This window comes from Anomaloglossus baeobatrachus, chromosome 4, assembly GCF_048569485.1.
Source record: "Anomaloglossus baeobatrachus isolate aAnoBae1 chromosome 4, aAnoBae1.hap1, whole genome shotgun sequence".
Classification (NCBI taxonomy): domain Eukaryota; kingdom Metazoa; phylum Chordata; class Amphibia; order Anura; family Aromobatidae; genus Anomaloglossus; species Anomaloglossus baeobatrachus.
In genome coordinates this window covers 191259411-191283176 of record NC_134356.1, presented here as the reverse complement: position 1 = coordinate 191283176, position 23766 = coordinate 191259411, and positions in this window count along the sequence as shown.

Sequence of the window (23766 nt, the reverse complement as noted above, 5' to 3'; positions counted from 1 at the left end):
CTGAGATGTATAATTTTTGCAATAAGCAGGATACAGTAATCTCATAGACAGAAGTTCAGTGGGGCTTTTAGGTATGTATATATAAAGAAGATATTAGCACTTTTTCATCCCTCTTCTCGCTTTCCAGGCTAAGTCACGTGGTTACCATCACTCAATTATGCTGGTACATCTGGTGCTGCTTTTAGGAGAAAGGCTGACAAAAGCTGATTTCTCAGGGCCAAAAATGCATTCACGCTAATATTCTCCAGCCAATGCCTAGCCAACACAGAATAATTAGGGAGTCCTTCTCCATCCCTCGCTATTTGTCTTTGGTTTATGTCTGTGCTTCATTATCTTACAGCTACCAACCAAATTTGTACATAGATCTAGCCTCTTGTTTTCTCTCTGCCCTGACCTCCTACTTAGCTATGGTCATGCCTAAACTTTTCTTCAACTAGCTTTGGTTTATTTGATTACTTTTCATGAATCTCAATTTGACCCTGTTTTCAATAACATCTTCATTGAGCTGTTGCTAACAGAAACTATTCTGAGGTTGTGACATGTGTAGGAGCATACAGTTAGGTCCAGAAATATTTGGACAGTGACACAAGTTTTGTTATTTTAGCTGTTTACAAAAACATGTTCAGAAATACAATTATATATATAATATGGGCTGAAAGTGCACACTCCCAGCTGCAATATGAGAGTTTTCACATCCAAATCGGAGAAAGGGTTTAGGAATCATAGCTCTGTAATGCATAGCCTCCTCTTTTTCAAGGGACCAAAAGTAATTGGACAAGGGACTCTAAGGGCTGCAATTAACTCTGAAGGCGTCTCCCTCGTTAACCTGTAATCAATGAAGTAGTTAAAAGGTCTGGGGTTGATTACAGGTGTGTGGTTTTGCATTTGGAAGCTGTTGCTGTGACCAGCACAACATGTGGTCTAAGGAATTCTCAATTGAGGTGAAGCAGAACATCCTGAGGCTTAAAAAAAAGAAAAAATCCATCAGAGAGATAGCAGACATGCTTGGAGTAGCAAAATCAACAGTCGGGTACATTCTGAGAAAAAAGGAATTGACTGGTGAGCTTGGGAACTCAAAAAGGCCTGGGCGTCCACGGATGACAACAGTGGTGGATGATCGCCGCATACTTTCTTTGGTGAAGAAGAACCCGTTCACAACATCAACTGAAGTCCAGAACACTCTCAGTGAAGTAGGTGTATCTGTCTCTAAGTCAACAGTAAAGAGAAGACTCCATGAAAGTAAATACAAAGGGTTCACATCTAGATGCAAACCATTCATCAATTCCAAAAATAGACAGGCCAGAGTTAAATTTGCTGAAAAACACCTCATGAAGCCAGCTCAGTTCTGGAAAAGTATTCTATGGACAGATGAGACAAAGATCAACCTGTACCAGAATGATGGGAAGAAAAAAGTTTGGAGAAGAAAGGGAACTGCACATGATCCAAGGCACACCACATCCTCTGTAAAACATGGTGGAGGCAACGTGATGGCATGGGCATGCATGGCTTTCAATGGCACTGGGTCACTTGTGTTTATTGATGACATAACAGCAGACAAGAGTAGCCGGATGAATTCTGAAGTGTACCGGGATATACTTTCAGCCCAGATTCAGCCAAATGCCGCAAAGTTGATCGGACGGCGCTTCATAGTACAGATGGACAATGACCCCAAGCATACAGCCAAAGCTACCCAGGAGTTCATGAGTGCAAAAAAGTGGAACATTCTGCAATGGCCAAGTCAATCACCAGATCTTAACCCAATTGAGCATGCATTTCACTTGCTCAAATCCAGACTTAAGACGGAAAGACCCACAAACAAGCAAGACCTGAAGGCTGCGGCTGTAAAGGCCTGGCAAAGCATTAAGAAGGAGGAAACCCAGCATTTGGTGATGTCCATGGGTTCCAGACTTAAGGCAGTGATTGCCTCCAAAGGATTTGCAACAAAATATTGAAAATAAAAATATTTTGTTTGGGTTTGGTTTATTTGTCCAATTACTTTTGACCTCCTAAAATGTGGAGTGTTTGTAAAGAAATGTGTACAATTCCTACAATTTCTATCAGATATTTTTGTTCAAACCTTCAAATTAAACGTTACAATCTGCACTTGAATTCTGTTGTAGAGGTTTCATTTCAAATCCAATGTGGTGGCATGCAGAGCCCAACTCGCGAAAATTGTGTCACTGTCCAAATATTTCTGGACCTAACTGTATCTAAGGAGGCAGTGGTGGCGGCATTGACCCATGGTGCAGCTAGCCCTAGGTGCTGACGGGAGATCTAATGTGGCGGTCCGAGGTGTCTTTCAGGTGGAAGCATTCTGCTGCCCCGGGAATGGGTTTTGGCTGTTGTATGCTGGATTAGTAAACATGTTAAATGCCAGCTTCCTGCACCCAGTTGTAATTTTGTCTTTTAGGTGTCAGGGTGACATTGGCAGAGTGATCAAGTATGTTCCAGAGGAGAACAATTGGTGATAAGGTAAGCACTCCAATAGAGCTAAAGATACAGAGGAATTTTATGGGAGGGGGAATAGTGTGAGGTGACAGTATAATGGGAGATAACTGTGAGGGGACAGTATGGGAAAAGAAAATTGTGAGGGCACAGTATGGTGGAAGAAAAGTATGAGGTGATAGAATTTGGAAGGGAAATGGAACTGTTTTGAGGGCAAGTGTGAGGAGACAGATTGTTGGGAGAAAAATGTGAGAAGACACAATGTGGGGAAGTTTGAGGCGGTCACATTACAGAGAATGGATAGTCTGAGAGCAGTATAGAGAGGGGCAGCATGAGGAGACAGTGTGAGGGCACAGCAAATAAGGGAAAGTAAGCAGGGGAAACTGTGAGGAGGGTGCACAGTAAAGAGACTTGGCAGGATAGAAGAGACAAAGTATGAAGAAAAGATTAAGTATAGAAAGGCGCAGCATGATGGAGAAACTTAAGATAAGGACAATGTAGTGATTATAGCTAATAGTGGAGGATTGGGACAGTTATAGCTAAGAAGGGCAGAAAGTTGTGGATATAGTTCATAAGGTCACAAAATGTTGAGGCAATATTTTAAAGGAGAGAGCATTGTGGAGGACATGTACCATAAAAGGATAGTGTTGGGGACATGGTTTGTGCTAGGGTCACAGTGAAGGGCAATTATTATTCAGGGGCACAGCAGAAGGCCAATATTTGTATTCTTGAACATCATAATCATACTGATATTTTTAAGGGAACCATGTTGGGATGTGCTGCAGAAGACCAGAGAAGATTCAATTCAGCAAAGATGAGATGTAGATGTGAAAAGTTATCATATTATCTGAACTAAATGTAGATGAAAGGAAAAATAATATATCTAATCAGATAATATGTAATCTAGAAAGTAATTGAATGTAATACTTATTTGTGATACGGACTGTGATACTGTAATCAGTGCTGTGGTTCTTGAATTTTCCTCAGTCTGATTATAGCTGATAACAATAAGTTCCAGCATTTCCTTACCCATGATAAGGATATATTGAGAATTGTAGGTTTATGTGATACCATTATATATTCTGCTGACCTTGCATTGCAATTGCAATTGATCTCTGTACTAAGGTTATTGATGTATTCATGTACTGATGGTGGCTCTGGTTCTGTATTCTTGTACTGATAGTGGTTCTGGTGATGTATTCCTATACTGATGTAGGTTCTGGCACTATAGTTATGTACTGTTTGTGGTTGTGATGCTGTATTTCTCTACTAATAATAGTTCTGGTGATGTTTTCCTATACAGATAGTGATTCTAGTCCTGTATTCATGTAGTGTTGGTGGTTCTGATTCTATAAACATGTAGCAATCCATAACTTGATATATGGCTATGTTAATAAAGTATTTTGCTTTCTGACAAGATAAGGATTATTAAATTTGCATTTATTTTAAAAACATTAATTTTAAAATTAAGCATTTTAGAATGTTAAATCCTAACAGTGTGTAACATTATCATTGTCAGGATTTGGCTTTGCTTTGACTACTCATATGCGATTTTCCCAATTACAATTGTCACGCATCAAGTAGCTTCTTTTCCTCCTTCTTTCAATGAAGAGCAGCTAGTCAATGACACAATGATTACTCAAATCGATTAGGCTGTGTATAGAAAGTGGAGCCCCAAACTAAATTTCTTCTGAAGGTGCTGGAAAACCTCAAGTTTTCTTTGAATGTGTGGATTTCCTGCAATGAAGTTTAGATAGACATGAGTGTATCAATTCGAGGATGATCGAGTTTGAGTATTCAGAGATTCAATTCACAATTTACAAAAAAACCCAAAACATTTGCCTGGTGCTATTTCTGAAGCATCAGAGAGTGAGTGAAATTTCCTACAGGTTTGACATATTACAGAATATCATGCCTTGTACAGTGGAGGTCAGTACCTGGGTCAACAAAAATTGGCTGTTCCCAGTGGAGCATAGTTTGTATGGTATAGTTATTTTCCATTTCTAGAGTCACTGGGTAAGTCTGTCTCTCCTGTAGAGTATAAGTTTGTATTTTGTCACCAGGCTCCTCTCTCTTGCTTGTAGAGTGTAAGCTCCTATGGTCAGCAAGGTCCTTTTACTCTCTCTTCTGTAAAGCATAAGTTCTTATGGTTAGCAGAGTTCACCCTCTCCTGTGGAGTTTAAAGGAAATCTGTCCAGTGCAATTCTGCAATAAGAACCACGAGCAGTTCTGGGTGCATACTGCTAATCCCTGCCTAAGTGTTCCAGGCTATGCCCAACACTTACTTCCGGTCATGCGCAGTATGAATCCGGGTGTACGCGTCCCAGCTTCAAAGAGGTCTAGTGCACATGACCAGAAGTACCAGGACTTCGAATCAGCGGTAAGAACGGACACAGATACGCGCGTCACCGCTGGTGATGCTGCATTGCATAGCATGTTAGTGCACCCCTGTGAGCATGCTAACATGCTAAGAGGGCGGAATGAGCGCAGGAACTAATGCCCTCACAACTAGTCCCTGGCCTCATTAGCATATCATATAGGATCTCTAGAAATACTTTTTCTAAAAAGCACTTTATGTATGCTAGTGTATACAGAGACTGTTAAGCAGGGATTAGCAATATGCACCCAGAAATGCTCGTGGTTCTGTGTGTATATTGTACCTGACAGGTTCCCTTTAAGCTGTTATGGTTAGTTGCATTCTCTCTATCCACAATTCCTAGTATATTGACTAAGCAATTTCAAGCTTTCCAGTAGTGAAATTTGCACAAATTTATTCCCTGTAAATCAAATTTTTGGTGAATATTTGGCAAAGTTTGCAAATTCAAATGTCTAAATATTCACTTATGTCTAAATTTAGAGACCTGAATATCAATATAGAGGGTGAAAGCTAGGATTTTCTTAAAATCCCTACAGTTTTGCCCAACCTTAAAACTATTTCAAACCAAGGAGTCCATAACTTTCCGGTAGACCTACTTTTTCCACTAATGACTAGTAGGCCATTAAATATGGCTCTGAACTATAAGGTGTAAGTTAGAAAATTCAGGATATCCTTGCTTTGACTGTACAGATGCATGAAGGTCACTCTTGATGAAGACACACACCTTGCAATCAACTATAGAAAAAAGTCAAGGGATCACACCATTCATAGAAACAAATATTTCTAATTTGTCAACTTTGCACATTAATGCCGCTTTCCCTTCTTTTTTTACAACTATGGTCTATATTAAAGCTCGTAACTTTGAATTAACAATGAACAGCTAATGTAATGTTGGCAGCAAATTTTGTCTTTTTTTAAAGTTGTTCTTCTTACTCTTGGATAGGCTGTCAATGTTTTATTGATCTGGAATCGTAATATCTCATTAATCATTACAGTGAAAGGAATGGTGGTTATTCCATTTACTCGTCTTTTTCATTCTTGCCGAATCCCTCCAATAAAAATTCTCCATTTCTTACAATGATTTTCCATCATCTGCTAAAAAAATCTGTTCTCACATGAAACTTTTTTTTGGTTCAATTTGAAGAACATGTCTTTTTTGGCAGAACTTAGTTTCCAAACAAACTTGTCCATTATTTTGAAATAATGGATGTAGAGCAATTTCCAACCTTTTTTCTCGCAACTGCTTTTTATGTAATTTCATAATAGCTTCTCATTAACTCTAACCAGAGTCTATTGGATCTTATTTTACACAACTTTTCGAAAGTTTTATAAAAAATATATAATTGACGTGGGGCAATCATGGGTACAAGTCTTCCACAAAGTCAGAGAGATAGATACTTCCCTGTGTTTCGAGCACAAAAAAATATTTGCTTTGATCAGTAAGGCGAGTGAATGTATAATCATTGTTGTATTGTACAATGGCAATTATTAATCCACATTGCTTTGTTATGCTAATACCATAGACCCTAGTTTACCATAGCATGCTGAGTTTACCATGCCAGCAAAGGGGATGTTGCTCTAATCCAACACATGCAATGTCCTTAAGCACAACACATTTAGTTAGATCATTAGTACTTCATTACAAAAACAACACTTTGTTCTCCTTCAATTCTAATTGGTATTACCATGTAAATGAAGCTTTTCCTTATGAACAGGTCCTGTGAACCGTCTAAGTACCGGGAAATGTTTTACGACCACTAAACAGTACATATGCTAAAATCGAAACATGATTGTTGTGTAAACAAGCCACAATCTAAATAGTAAGAATCAAAAAAAGTTCTACAGATGGGGTCTGGTATGATAACTACAACAATATTTTAAGCCCATATTTCATTCTTTCTAAATCAATTGTTCTGGGCAAAAAGTTCACCACCAAATTACAGAGCACGTTTTCTGTTAATAAAAGTAAGATTTATTTTATTACAAATATAAAAACTGGCAATGCTGACTTACATCTGGTAATATGATTCAGAAATCATTGGGTAAGCCCGAGGCCTAATTCCATAGTCCTCAACACAATATCTGAAAACAATAATGTTATACAATCTGTTGTTAGTTTAACAGTCTAAGTGTTGGTATGAAACCACATAGTTGCTGTCTGGAGAACGACCTCTTACAACAGATTTACAGGTTTTATCAAAGGCATTTTTGGAAAGTGTTTTGTTTAGTGATTTGTCCTGTCACCAAACAATGAGATTATGTGTTAATGTATAGACACGGCGTATAAGATAATCGTCAAGGTCAAATGTTTGGAAATATTGTTAAAAAGTCAGTGGAGCAATTCCACTTCAAACACAATGTGGGTTATGGTATGCGGCTTGTGTTGTAAATCTCCAGGGCTCTGGTCCAAAAGCTAGAACTGAGCCTAACACATGTGATGTCACATAGTTATATATGACATCACATTAGTGATATATAGATATATATATGTATACACTATAAAATTGGGGTCTTTATTTGTCTAGTGCAATAAAGTAGTATTGAATGATGATTACATCATTCAATTGGCATAATATTTAATAGCACTTCTGCACTGCTCACTACAAGCTGTTCTCTTATGTGATAAAGTGAATAGGTATCTTTTATACTTCGTATGTGCATGCGTATTCAAACACAGGAAAAGGGGCAATAAAGTATGGTATATTACACTGCAGCTACACCCACACCTTACTGGTTCCTGTACAGACTATTATCCCTAGTTGCATAACATCTTAATAATTCCTGCACAGACTGGAATATCCCTAGCCGCACAACTAATAATTTCTGTACAGACTGGAATATCTCTAGCAGCACATCTAATAATTCCTGCACAGACTGGAATATCTCTAGCAGCACATCTAAGAATTCCTGTACAGACTGAAATATCTCTAGCAGCACATCTAATAATTCCTGTACAGACTGGAATATCCCTAGCCGCACAACTAATAATTCCTGTACAGACTGGAATATCTCTAGCAGCACATCTAATAATTCCTGTACAGACTGGAATATCCCTAGCCGCACAACTAATAATTCCTGTACAGACTGGAATATCTCTAGCAGCACATCTAATAATTCCTGTACAGACTGGAATATCCCTAGCCGCACAACTAATAATTCCTGTACAGAATGGAATATCTCTAGCAGCACATCTAATAATTCCTGTACAGACTGGAATATCTCTAGCAGCACATCTAATAATTCCTGTACAGACTGGAATATCTCTAGCAGCACATCTAATAATTCCTGTACAGACTGGAATATCTCTAGCAGCACATCTAATAATTCCTGTACAGACTGGAATATCTCTAGCAGCTCATCTAATAATTCCTGTACAGACTGGAATATCTCTAGCAGCACATCTAATAATTCCTGTACAGACTGGAATATCTCTAGCAGCACATCTAATAATTCCTGTACAGACTGGAATATCTCTAGCAGCTCATCTAATAATTCCTGTACAGACTGGAATATCTCTAGCAGCTCATCTAATAATTCCTGTACAGACTGGAATATCTCTAGCAGCACATCTAATAATTCCTGCACAGACTGGAATATCTCTAGCAGCACATCTAATAATTCCTGTACAGACTGGAATATCTCTAGCAGCACATCTAATAATTCCTGTACAGACTGGAATATCTCTAGCAGCACATCTAATAATTCCTGCACAGACTGGAATATCTCTAGCAACCCAACCTAAAGCCTGCTTTACACGTTAGAATGTATCGTGCAATCTCATTTGCGATCGCACCCGCCCCTATCGTTTGTGCGGCACGGGTAATTTGTTGCCCGTGTCGCACAATGCTGTAACCCCCCATCACACGTACTTACCTCCCGAACGACCTTGCTGTGGGCGGCGAACATCCCCTTCCTGAAGGGGGAGGGACTTTCGGCATCACAGCGATGTCACACAGTGGACGGCCAATAGAAGCGGAGAGGCGGAGATGAGCGGGACGTAAACATCCTGATTACCTCCTTCCTTCAGCATTGCCGGCGGCCGCAGGTAAGCTGCAGTTCATCGTTCCCGGGGTGTTACACGGAGCGATGTGTGCTGCCCCGGGTACGATGAACAACAGGACGTTCGATTTTTAGAAAATGAGCGAGAAGGTGAGTATTTCTGCTCGTTCATAGCTGTCACACGCTACGATATCACTAACGAGGCCAGATGTGCATCACTTACGACGTGACCCCCGCCGACATCTCGTTAGATATATCGTAGCGTGTAAAGCCCGCTTAATAATTCATGTACAGACTGGAATATCTCTAGCAGCACAACTAATAATTCCTGTACAGACTGAAATATCCCTAGCCGCACAACTAAATTCCTGTACAGACTGGAATATCTCTAGCCACACAACTAATAATTCCTGTACAGACTGGAATATCTCTAGCCGCACAACTAATAATTCCTGTACAGACTGGAATATCTCTAGCCGCACAACTAATAATTCCTGTACAGACTGGAATATCCCTAGCCGCACAACTAATAATTCCTGTACAGACTGGAATATCTCTAGCCGTACAACTAATAATTCCTGTACAGACTGGAATATCTCTAGCCGCACAACTAATAATTCCTGTACAGACTGGAATATCTCTAGTAGCACAACTAATAATTCCTGTACAGACTGGAATATCTCTAGCCGTACAACTAATAATTCCTGTACAGACTGGAATATCTCTAGCCGTACAACTAATAATTCCTGTACAGACTGGAATATCTCTAGCAGCACAACTAATAATTCCTGTACAGACTGGAATATCTCTAGCAACCCAACCTAAAGCCTGCTTTACACGTTAGAATGTATCGTGCAATCTCATTTGCGATCGCACCCGCCCCTATCGTTTGTGCGGCACGGGTAATTTGTTGCCCGTGTCGCACAATGCTGTAACCCCTCATCACACGTACTTACCTCCCGAACGACCTTGCTGTGGGCGGCGAACATCCCCTTCCTGAAGGGGGAGGGACTTTCGGCATCACAGCGATGTCACACAGCGGACGGCCAATAGAAGCGGAGAGGCGGAGATGAGCGGGACGTAAACATCCTGATTACCTCCTTCCTTCAGCATTGCCGGCGGCCGCAGGTAAGCTGCAGTTCATCGTTCCCGGGGTGTTACACGGAGCGATGTGTGCTGCCCCGGGTACGATGAACAACAGGACGTTCGATTTTTAGAAAATGAGCGAGAAGGTGAGTATTTCTGCTCGTTCATAGCTGTCACACGCTACGATATCACTAACGAGGCCAGATGTGCATCACTTACGACGTGACCCCCGCCGACATCTCGTTAGATATATCGTAGCGTGTAAAGCCCGCTTAATAATTCATGTACAGACTGGAATATCTCTAGCAGCACAACTAATAATTCCTGTACAGACTGAAATATCCCTAGCCGCACAACTAAATTCCTGTACAGACTGGAATATCTCTAGCCACACAACTAATAATTCCTGTACAGACTGGAATATCTCTAGCCGCACAACTAATAATTCCTGTACAGACTGGAATATCTCTAGCCGCACAACTAATAATTCCTGTACAGACTGGAATATCCCTAGCCGCACAACTAATAATTCCTGTACAGACTGGAATATCTCTAGTAGCACAACTAATAATTCCTGTACAGACTGGAATATCTCTAGCCGTACAACTAATAATTCCTGTACAGACTGGAATATCTCTAGCCGTACAACTAATAATTCCTGTACAGACTGGAATATCTCTAGCAGCACAACTAATAATTCCTGTACAGACTGGAATATCTCTAGCCGCACAACTAATAATTCCTGTACAGACTGGAATATCCCTAGCCACACAACTAATAACACAGGTCTGCAAAAAAATTTTTTTCGAGAGATGTTTTTGTTATTCCACGTAATCTTCATGTTTTTGAGTGCGCAGAATCCGAAAATTACCTCTGTTTTGTCATAGGACATCACGTTTTCTGACAATTTAAGTAACTATGTTAAATAAGACAATGCCTCAAAATAAATGAAAATAGACTCATAAAATTAATTTTTTATTACAAATGTTTCATGAAAATAATTTTTTTAACTGCAATTAACTCACTAGCACACACTAAAATCTATTCTTCTTCCCTGTGAGGCTTGTCTTGGTACATTTACACTTGTGAGTAGCATCTGTAATGTCCCTCTGAAGCGTCCAACAGTAGTCTGCCATCATTGTAATGCTCCATCTTCCCTGGTATCTTCTTTCCATCTCTTTAATGTCCTGGTGGAATCGTTCACCTTGTTCTTCACTCAAAGCTCCCAAATTTTCAGGAAAGTTGTCAAGGTGGGAATGGAGGAAATACACTTTCAAACTCATCAGGCAACCTAAAGCTTGAAATGCTTTCAGCATTCGTCTGACGATTTGTTTGCAGGGTCTTTGTTATTGCCTAAAAATTTCGGATGCATCATGGTATTGATAAACTCTTGATCAGCTATAAGCCTTCTAATGTTTGGTCCGACAAACACACCTTCCTTCAATTTTGCCTCTGAGAGGCCTGGAAACTTACCAAGTATTTGAAGCATTCTCCATCTTTTGGAAGTGATTTTATGAATTGCTTCATCAATCCCAAATTGATGTGGAGAGGTGGTAGAAGAACTTTATGGGGAGGAACCAAAGTTTCTCGGAGGAAGTTTTTTTCACCAACTGTGAGCACCCTCGGCTGCCAATTCTTCTTAATCCAGTGATTTTGTCAGTCTCGACTGTCCCATAGACACAGAAAACAAGGGTATTTGGTATACCCAGCTTGTTGCCTGAGCAGCATGCACAAGACTTTCAAATCCCCGCACACTTGCCAACCGTGGTCTTTATATTTAAGTTTACGAAGAACCAATTCCAAGTTCTCGTAGGTTTCCTTGAGGTGTACGGAATGACCTACAGGGATGGAAGCATAAAAACCGCCGTTGTGGAGTAAAACTGCTTTGAGACTTCTTTTTGAAGAATCTATAAAAAGACGCCATTGCGCTGAATCATATTGGATTTTGAATTGACCCATCAAACCTTCACCATCGATGAAATAAACCAACTTATCTTCCTGGGCAAAGTAAGGAACGAACTCGTTTTCACGATGTCTGAACCATGAAAAAGATGCTCCTGGCAACAATAAATTCTTGCTTTTGAGCCTTGAGCCGAGTAACTCAGCAGCATCTTTGGGAAGATTTAAGTCTCTTATGGCCCCGTTACACGCAACGACGTATCTAACGATATATCGCCAGGGTCACGGATTCCGTGACGCACATTCGGCGTCATTAGCGATGTCGTTGTGTGTAACAGCTCCGAGCGAGTGTTAGTGATCAAAAATACTCACCTTCTTGTTGATCGTTGACACGTCGTTCATTTTCATAAAATCATTGCTGTTCAGGATGCTGGTTGTTCGTCATTCCTGCAGCAGCACACATCGCTTACGTGTGGCACCGCAGGAACGAGGAACATCACCGTCCCTGCGGCCGCCGGCAATGAGGAAGGAAGCAGGTGGGCGGGATGTTACTCCCGCTCATCTCCACCACTCCGCTTCTATTGGGCGGCCGCTTAGTGACGCCGCTGTGACGCTGCATGAACCGCCCCCTTAGAAAGGAGGCGGTTCGCCGGCCACAGTGACGTCGCTTGGCAGGTAAGTCCCGTGTGATGGGTCCTAATAATATTGTGCGCCACGGGCAGCAATTTGCCCGTGACGCACAACCAACGGGGGCAGGGGCTTTCATCAGCGATATCGCTAGCGATGTCGCTGCATGTAAAGCCCCCTTTACCAAATCATTCATCTCTTGCTGGGAAAACAATTTTGGTCTTGTATCATCTTCAAAGTCAGAACTTGATTCATCTGGTTCAGGTATGGCTCCACCTTCATCGGACATAGTTATCTCTTCCAAGGTAGCAGGGGCCTTGGGTACTGGTATATCTGTGCCATGGGGGATGGGACGAATTGCTGAGTGAATATTGGGGTATGAAATGGAATGCTTCCATTTTGAATTATACCCTTTCTCATCGCATGAACAAAAGTAACAATCGTCACTATGGTTCTTTTGCTCTCGCCATACCATAGGAATCCCATAACGGAAAGCTTTTTTCTTACCCTTGAAACAATTTCGGAGGTCCTCAACACACCGTTTGCACACTTTATGAGGCGCCCAAGCTTTATCTTGATCTCCAAGCTTTAGTCTGAAATATGAGAACTATACTTTTTTCACAAAGTCTGTAATATTCAGCTGTTGCTTCAACACTGTATATTCACCACAAATATAACAGAAACTGTCAGGCGAATTAATACACTTCCGCTGAGCCATAATGCTAATTTTGGGAAACACGGTTGAATATAAAGCGCTAACACGAACTGAGATTAAAAAGTGTGAACAGGCGAGAACAAAGATAAAACAATTGAAACAAGCCCAGGCATTTCAGAGCCCGCTCATTCAGCTTGCAAAATGTTGATGCTGGTTTCATTAGCTCACTCTGAAAGTTCTTTTCTTTGAAAGTTATATTTTTTTGGCATTATATATCTTCAATGCATTGATGTGAATTAATTAATAGTAATTTTGACTTTCAAAACCCTAAAAAAAAAAAGAAAAAAATTATGAAAAATTTACTAAATTTGAAGAGAATTTTGCATTTTGTGGCAAACCCTGACGTCCAGGATTTTTTTCAATATTTTTTTCATTTTCAGCACACCAAAATACATGGAGATTAGATGAAAATAATCAAACAGCTTTTTAGTTGCAGACCTGTGTAATTCCTGTACAGACTTGAATATCTCTAGCCTCACATCTAATAATTCCTGTACAGACTGAAATATCCCTAGCCGCACAACTAATAATTCCCGTACAGACTGGAACATCTCTAGCCGCACAACTAATAATTCCTGTACAGACTGGAATATCTCTAGCCGCACAACTAATAATTCCTGTACAGACTGGAATATCTCTAGCCGCACAACTAATAATTCCTGCGCAGACTGGAATATCTCTAGCCGCACAACTAATAATTCCTGTACAGACTGGAATATCTCTAGCCGCACAACTAATAATTCCTGCACAGACTGGAATATCTCTAGCCACACAACTAATAATTTCTGTACAGACTGGAATATCTCTAGCCGCACAACTAATAATTCCTGTACAGACTGGAATATCTCTAGCAGCACATCTAATAATTCCTGTACAGACTGGAATATCTCTAGCCGCACAACTAATAATTCCTGCACAGACTGGAATATCTCTAGCAGCACATCTAATAATTCCTGTACAGACTGGAATATCTCTAGCAGCACAACTAATAATTCCTGTACAGACTGGAATATCTCTAGCCGCACAACTAAAATCCTCAACTAAACTACTCAGCTCAACTAAAATACTCAGACCTCTCTATTGAAAAGCCGTCAAACTGTTTCTTGTACCTCCTAAGGAACCAAAGGTGAGGTTGCTAAGCATTACAAACCAAAATAGTGAGAGTGTGCAGAGGTAGACCTGTGAAAGGATGTAAGTATATTAGTAACCTTTAGCCACTGTAAACTGCTGTAAAGCACTTATTAACTGTAGTGATGAGCGAGTACTAAAAAGCTCGGGTGCTCGAAGCTCGGGCCGAGCCTCCCAAGATACTCGTGTACTCGGCCCGAGCAACGAGCCCAATGTTATCCTATGGGAGACCCGAGTATTTTTGTGAAATGACCCCCCGGCAGCATGGAGAAACCCTGAAAATGGCACAAAAGTCTCAGAAGAGTGCTCAAATGACATGGCAACAGCATGGGGAAGACCCCTTGAAGCATTTATCACTCAAAAGTCACAGCTGTGAACAATTTTGTCCGCGTTTTACGCCATTTTTACGGACTCACCAGAAAACCTTCCAAAATGACCCCAAAATGATTTTTCATGGCGGAAATGTTAAGGGCACATACCCAATAGTGAGATAGAGCTGGTGTATGTTACTTTTTGAGATTAATACATGAAAGATTTTACGTGAAAACATTGTGTGGCACTCCGATGTCCCTGAGAAGAGACGTACATGAAGGCCTCTTGAGTCTAATGTGCCCATTTTGAGGAAGTGAGTCTTTGTAGTATTTTCCTTTGCCAGGGCAGCCAAAAATTGGGAGGCTCCACGTTGTCCCTGGATAGAGACGTGCATGAGGGCCTGTAAACCTGAAGTGCCCATTGTAAGGAAGTGGGTCTATTTCAGTATAGCCCTTTGCCAGGGCAGCCAAAAATTGGGAGGCTCCACGTTGTCCCTGGATAGAGACGTGCATGAGGGCCTGTAAACCTGAAGTGCCCATTGTAAGGAAGTGGGTCTATTTCAGTATAGCCCTTAGGCAGGGCAGCCAAAAATTGGGAGGCTCCACATTGTCCCTGGATAGAGACGTGCATGATGGCCTGTAAACCTGAAGTGCCCATTGTAAGGAAGTGGGTCTATTTCAGTATAGCCCTTAGGCAGGGCAGCCAAAAATTGGGAGGCTCCACATTGTCCCTGGATAGATACGTGCATGATGGCCTCAAAACATTAAGTGTCCATTTTAAGGAAGTGGGTGTATTTCAGTATAGCCCTTTGCCAGGGCAGCCAAAAATTGGGAGGCTCCACGTTGTCCCTGGGTAGAGACGTGCATGAGGGCCTCAAAACATTAAGTGTCCATTTTAAGGAAGTGGGTGTATTTCAGTATAGCCCTTTGCCAGGGCAGCCAAAAATTGGGAGGCTCCACGTTGTCCCTGGGTAGAGACGTGCATGAGGGCCTCAAAACATTAAGTGTCCATTTTAAGGAAGTGGGTGTATTTCAGTATAGCCCTTTGCCAGGGCAGCCAAAAATTGGGAGGCTCCACGTTGTCCCTGGGTAGAGACGTGCATGAGGGCCTCAAAACATTAAGTGTCCATTTTAAGGAAGTGGGTGTATTTCAGTATAGCCCTTTGCCAGGGCAGCCAAAAATTGGGAGGCTCCACGTTGTCCCTGGGTAGAGACGTGCATGAGGGCCTCAAAACATTAAGTGTCCATTTTAAGGAAGTGGGTGTATTTCAGTATAGCCCTTTGCCAGGGCAGCCAAAAATTGGGAGGCTCCACGTTGTCCCTGGGTAGAGACGTGCATGAGGGCCTCAAAACATTAAGTGTCCATTTTAAGGAAGTGGGTGTATTTCAGTATAGCCCTTTGCCAGGGCAGCCAAAAATTGGGAGGCTCCACGTTGTCCCTGGGTAGAGACGTGCATGAGGGCCTCAAAACATTGTTCCCATTGCAAAGGAGCGGGTCTCCTGTCGTTGTAATGTCCATTCTGCAAAGAATGGGCGAAAAAATTTACCACTGGGGGTATACCTGAAACAAAGGCCTAAGTATTGCAATTTGTAACGGTCATCATCATGGTGGCGCATGAGGAGAAGGAGGAGCAGTCCAGCGATTATCCAAAGTCGAGAAGTGTGTACCCATGGGTGAGTGGAGGTACATGGCAAACTTTAAATTCCGCTCTCATTTGCTGGTGGTGTGGTGAAGTCTGGCCCAATCCAACCCTTGTTCATCTTTATCAGAGTCAGCCTGTCAGCATTTTCAGTTGACAGGCGGGTGCGTTTATCTGTAATGATTCCACCTGCGACACTAAAAACACGCTCTGACAAAACGCTAGCAGCAGGGCAGGCAAGGACTTCCAAGGCGTAGAGAGCCAATTCATGCCACGTGTCCAGCTTGGATACCCAATAATTGTAAGGCACAGAGGAATGTCGGAGTACAGTTGTTCGATCTGCAAGGTACTCCTTCAGCATCTGGGCAAACTTAGGATTTCTTGTGGCACTACCCCGCACCTCAGGGGCTGTGGTACGTGAGGGGCTGAGAAAACTGTCCCACATCTTAAAGACTGTTCCCCTACCTCTGGCGGATTGGACTTGTGCCTCTCTCGGCTGTACGCCTCGGTTGTCCACTGATTCCTGACCTATGCCGCTAGCGTTTTGTGAGGGGAATGCTTTGCCTACTTCCGTGAGTATGGCCTTCCGAAACTGCTGCATTTTGGTTGACCTCTCCTCCACGGGAATAAGAGACAAAAAGTTCTCCTTGTAGCGTGGGTCTAACAGTGTTACCAACCAGTAATGATTGTCGGCCAAGATGTTCTTAACGCGAGGGTCACGAGACAGGCAGCTTACCATAAAGTCAGCCATGTGCGCCAGACTCTTAACAGCCAGGACTTCAGTAGCCTGACCAACAAGATGACTGAACATGCTGTCCTCCTCCTCCTCCTCCTCCTCCTCCTCATCTACCCTGTCCTCTGGCCAGCCACGCTGAACCGAGGATATGACTGGTGTGCATGTCATATCCTCAATTTGGCCGGAGAGTTGCTCCATGTCTTCATCCTCCTCCTCGTCATAGTCCTCCACTGCACGTTGTGATGAGACGAGGCTGGGCTGTGTGTTATCACCCACACCCACTACTGTTTCTTGCTGCAACTCATCGCGCTCCGCCTGCAATGCATCATGTTTGTTTTTCAGCAGAGACCGTTTTAGAAGGCAGAGTAGCGGTATGGTGACGCTAATAATGGCGTCATCACCACTCACCATCTTGGTGGAGTCCTCAAAGTTTTGGAGGATGGTACATAGGTCTGACATCCATCTCCACTCCTCAGGTGTTATGTGTGGAGTTTGACCCATTTCCCGACGGCTTAGGTGATGCAGGTACTCAACAACTGCCCTCTTCTGCTCACATATCCTGACCAACATGTGCAGAGTTGAATTCCAACGCGTGGGGACATCACACACCAGTCTGTGAGCCGGAAGATGCAAACGGCGCTGAAAGCCGGCAAGGCCGGCTGAAGCAGTAGGTGACTTTCGAAAATGTGCAGACAGGCGGCGAACTTTTACCAGCAGATCAGACAGCTCTGGGTATGACTTTATAAACCGCTGAACCACGAGGTTGAGCACATGGGCCACGCATGGAACATGTGTCAGCTGGCCTCGCCTCAAAGCCGCCACCAGGTTCCGGCCATTGTCACACACGACCTTTCCTGGCTTTAGGTTCAGAGGTGTGAGCCAGTGATCTGCCTGCTGTTTCAGAGCTGTCCACAGCTCTTCTGCATTGTGGGGTTTGTCACCTATGCAGATTAGCTTCAGCACAGCCTGTTGCCGCTTCGCCGAGGCAGTGCTGCAGTGCTTCCAGCTTGTGACTGGTGTGGAGGGCACAGTGGATGAGGATGCGCAGGAGGAGGAGGAGGCTGAAGAGCATGACATTCCGGAGCTGTAGAGTGTGGGTGAAACACTGACTGAGGTAGGGCCTGCAAACCTTGGTGTGGGAAGGACGTGTTCCGTCCCTCGCTCAGACTGGGTCCCAGCTTCCACAATATTAACCCAGTGTGCCGTCAACGAGATGTAGCGGCCTTGCCCACAAGCACTTGTCCACGTGTCTGTGGTTAGGTGGACCTTGGGTGAAACAGCGTTGCTCAGGGCACGTGTGATGTTTTGTGACACGTGGTTATGCAACGCGGGGACGGCACACCGGGAGAAATAGTGGCGGCTGGGGACCGAGTAACGTGGGACAGCTGCCGCCATCAGGTCACGGAATGCTTCTGTCTCCACCAGCCTAAAAGGCAACATTTCCAGCGCAAGCAGTCGCGAAATGTTAGCATTTAGAACTGTGGCATGTGGGGTGTTGGCAGTGTATTTGCGCCTGCGTTCAAAGGTTTGCTGAATGGATAACTGAACGCTGCGCTGGGACAAGGACGTGCTTGATGATGGTGTTCTTTCTGCGTAGGCAACTGCAGGTGCAGGAGTGGAGGAGGCTCGTTCGCAGGCAGCATGGACAGAGGATTGGCTCGCATGCACAACCAGCGAAGACGTAGCAGTGACATCAGCAAGCACTGCTCCTCGACTCTGTTGTACTTCCCACAAAGTCGGGTGCTTGGCTGACATGTGCCTGATCATGCTGGTGGTGGTCAGGCTGCTAGTTTTGGTACCCCTGCTGATGCTGGCACGGCAGGTGTTGCAAATGGCCTTTTTTGAATCATCTGGATCCAACTTAAAAAACTGCCAGACTCGGGAAGACCTAACATTTGTACAGGCACCTTGTGTCGTCGTGTTGTTCCGGGGAACGGTTGCCTGACTTCTGCCTGGGGCCACCACCCCGCTTCTTACTGCCTGTTGTGATGCTACGCCTCCCTCCCCCTGTGCACTGCTGTCCTCGCTCTGCATATCCTCCTGCCAGGTTGGGTCAGTTACTGGATCATCCACCACGTCGTCTTCCTCTTCCGCACCCTGCTCCTCCTCCTGACTTGCTGACAATTGTGTCTCATCATCGTCCACCACTTGTTGAGACACGTTGCCAACTTCGTGAGAACGTGGCTGCTCAAATATTTGGCCATCTGTACAGACGATCTCCTCATGACCCACTTCAATATGAGCTGGCGAGAGGCCAGAATGTGTGAATGGAAACGTGAACAGCTCTTCCGAGTGTCCAAGTGTGGGATCATTAATGTCCGAGGAGGACGTGTACTCAGCCTGGTGGTAGGAAGGAGGATCAGGTTCAGAAATGTGCGGTGCAGTATCACGGCTACTGACACTTGACCGTGTGGAAGACAGAGTGTTTGTGGTGGTGCCAATCTGACTGGAAGCATTATCCGCTATCCAACTAACAACCTGTTGACACTGGTCTTGGTTCAAGAGCGGTGTACTGCTGCGGTCCCCAAGAATTTGGGACAGGACGTGCGAGCGACTAGATGTGGCCCTTTCTTGTGGCGAAATTAGAGCTTGCCCACGACCTCGGCCTCTGCCTGCACCACCATCACGTCCACTTCCTTGTTCCTTGCCAATGCCCTTGCGCATTTTGCAATGCTGTGCACTGCTGACGTGTATATTCACTACTTGTGCGTTATATCAAAGTGTGTGGAAATTGCACACAAGTGCACCTGTACGCTGCCACCAACAGGCACACACGTGCGGTTTTAAAAACCAAGCACGGACGCAATAATAACCTAACAGGTTTTTTTGGGGAGCGACAATTACAGACAAGTCAGACACTATCTGGACTGTTTTACACTGTGTACACCAGCCCCAGATATGATGAAGGCTGGTATACGGTCACCACTACCCTGCCTGCCTGCCTGCCTGTATACTGGTACAATAGTCCTGACAAGGACTCTTTTGGTCACTAGCCTGTATTCAGACCTGGCTATACCCTGCCTGTATATAGCAACAATAGTCCTGAGAAGGACTCTGCTACTGTACTCCGACCTGGCTATACCCTGCCTGCCTGTATACAACTAGAATAGTCCTGAGAAGGACTTTTGGTCACACTGTTTGCAGCCCTGCAACTGAAAAAGCTATAAAGGGCCGCAAAGCTTTCCCTGAATCAGCGACACTCTCCCTACACTGACTGTCTGAATAGCTGTGAGCAGAGCACAGCGCGCCGGCCGATATAAAGGCTCGGTCACGCTGTGCAGGCCGGCCAATCACTGCAATTCCACAACTAACAGGGCTGTGGCATTGCAGTGGTCTGCCAGCCAATCCCTGCATGAGGGCTGGCTCTCAAAAGAGCGCCAACATGCAGAAATGAAGACCACGAGTAAAGCACGAGTATCGCGAGATTACTCGGTCCCCGCCGAGCAGCCCGAGTACAGCGATACTCGTGCGAGTACCGAGTAGTTACAAGCATGCTCGCTCATCACTAATTAACTGTTAATTTTATGCATTGTTATTGACCAGCCACAATAGGCTGCTGTTTTGCATCTGCGTTCAACTGTTTGGCTACTATAGCAACATCTCAACGGACTTCTCCACTGGACTTCGAGGGCTGAGGATGTGCTGTGTATGAGCTGCAGAAAAAGTGAGAGGTGTGCGTAATGGAAAGGAGCTGTCGCAGAAATATTTAGGCAAGTTGGGAGAAGAGTCATGTTGGAATTTTGAGAGAAGGACCGCAACGCATATGAACAGTATCCTGTCCCAGAGATCACTATTCTGCAGTAGCTGGCTATACTGGTTTACCGTGAGAGGATCTCCAAGTCTCTTATTATGGCAGCTGGACACCATAGTACCCGGGTATGGTAAACTGGGCCCAGGACCGTGTGCATGCTACATTTTATGTTTTGGTACCAAAACACCTAACTGCTCTGGTTAGCCCGACTATATGTGCACACAGTAAGACTTGCTGAGTCTGCTGTGTCAGTTTGCACAGTTTGCAGTTACAATTGAAATCTTAAAGGGACAGCACCACACGTTTGCATTGACTGTCGCTTTATAAGATTTCCAGGACTGTGTTGCTGAGCTGTGCAGTTTGACTTCCCACTTTAACCATCTGCCTTCTCTGTGAGGCTTTAGCAACTAAGAGTATTCAGGGGGTTTATGGGATTTGTTTATTGTTAGCGGGTAAGTTGTAAGCTCTTGTGCTGCACCACTGGTAGGGTGTGTTCACGCACACACAATTACTCCTGCTTTCAAGAGGGATTACTAGGTATTAGGCGACTGTCCAGACAGTCCCTTGGTTAGGCAAAGTTTGGTGAAAAGGCAGCATAAATCGCCATCACAGGTAGCGCAGCACAGGGGTGTCGGCCTTGCGCCTTGTATTTTTATTGTTCTATTTTGGTAAAATAAAGCAATTTTTCATGTATCAATCCAACTGCCTAGAGTTGCTTTCCTAGTGCGTAATTTTGCTGTATATTAGGGAGCTCACTCTGTACATGACATACAGACAGAAACCTATGGTCAGGAAATAAAAAAACCCATGCACAAGGGAGAAAAGGAGACAACATTTGTAAGTAAGGTAATCCTCTCACCAACCTAACAAAAAAGGTGTTGGGAAGGCAAATAAGAAAACATAGAGTTATAACAACAGTGATTTCTGCCTAACAGGAAACATCCCTAGCTACAGGACTGGAAATCTTTAGCAGTAATCCACATAGAATTATAGCCTACAGTGAAGGCTCAAGCAAGGAGAGTATAAATAGCCCCACCTGGGATGTGATAGGATAGAGTAAAAAAAGCAAGTGAGAACACCAAACTAACTGCAAACCAAAGAAGGAAAACAAAGATAAAACATCCATCAGTATTTGGACAGAGGTAACTGGATCGAGTCAATGGCAATAATTCTTTTATCTTTAGGTCCAAGATTCTGTGCTGATTTATTTCTTAATATATTTATAGTCTATAGAGCACCATTTTTCTGACTCTACTTCAGGTAAAACAGGCATTCTATCAAAACTACTCCAAGCAATCCAGTTAGTGATACATTGCTGGGATCAGGCTCTCTGCCCCTACATCATGTAGTTCCCATATTCCATAACAAAATGCGTCTGACAGATTTTTTTTAGTATATGAAAAATAGCAAATACAAATGTTCAAAATTGAAAAGTTGCTCAGAAACTCTACAAAGAATTACATCAGGACTAAGTTAAGCGTCAGTGGCCTCAGACTGTTTGTTAACATTTAACAACCTATGATGTACAAGGTGACCATAAAATGACCTAAGGTGTTTGGAGCCATGTGCAGACTGACCCAGTGGACAGAACTGGCTGAAAATTGGTATTTATGCCATTGAAGGCATGGGGAAACGGAAGGCATCTTTAAAAAAAATTTATACCAAAACTCCCCACCAGGTTAAAAAGTGGCGCTGTACAGTGAGTGAGCGGCCCAAAATCCATGTGTCGATAATTGGAGATGTCACAATTGTTCCACAGACTAGCATAACTGTTCAATATGGCCATCATCATGCATGGTAATCGTGTTCATCCTATGCATAACATGTCTGGTGGGATGCTGTGCACTTCCAAAATGATGTGGTCTTTGAGGTCAGCCAGGGTGTCGACATTTCCCCGATAAACACGCTCCTTCATAACCAGAAATCACGAGGATTGAGATCGGGTGAATGCGATGGCCATACGTTAGGGAAGGAGCGGCTCAATATCCTGTCATTGGGAAAATGTGCATGCAGAACGTTCTTCACACGATTTGTTATGTGAGTGTGTCGCCCAGGGCTATGGGGTACTCGGTCCCGGGCCTAGTTCCGTGACCCTGGGGGTCGCTTATAAAAGGGGGTTATTTCCAGGGGATTGCTAAGAGAGTTTTTGTCGTGACACCACTTACGGGTTGTGGCTATGTTAGTGGAGCCGCCGCTGCACAGTTTCTCACTGGGGCTGGTGTTAGTGGCAGCCTGGATGTTGGGCCCTCCGAAAGTAGGGCCAGGCCCCAGGGGATAGTTTATATCAGTCATGGAGAACCTTTTGCAGGCCGAGTGCCCAAACTGTAGCCCTAAACCCAATTTTTTTATCGAGTGCCAACCAATCCTATTATATAAAGAATTGATTGTAACCTTACCTTTGCCGTCTTCTCTTCAGCAGGAGGCATCACGCTCATGCTTACCACAAATTGAAGCTGAGCCCCTGCCCTTTCCAGACACAGCAGTTGGATTGATCTTTCTGGAAAAAATTGCAGCATATTAGACAGAGATTTTAGCATGGAATGCAATCAGATGTCACCCTGTAATCCACATCTACATTTCAAAGTCTGAACATCTTGAAATCCCATAAAGACGTACGAGTGGCTTCCCTCCCCATCATTGTGTAGTTCTGTCCCCTTCCTCGGCCACTTCCTGGTAAACATGTCCCCCATCCTGATATATATTTCCTACATTCTGGTATATTTGTCCCCATCACGGCCCCATCCTGGTAAATGTCCTCCATCCTGGTAAATGTACCCCATCCTGACATATTGCCCATCCTTGTAAATGTTCCCCCATCCCGGCATGTACCCCATTCCTGGTAAATGTCCTCCATCCTGGTAAATGTTCCCAATCCTGGTTAATTTACCCCCATCCAGGTAAATGTACCCCTTCCTGGTAAATGTACCCTATCGTGGCATGTTTCCTCCATCCTGGCATGCATGTTTTCCCCCATCCTGGCATGCATGTTTTCCCCATCCTGGCATGCATGTTTTCCCCATCCTCGCATGCATGTTTTCCCCATCCTGGCATG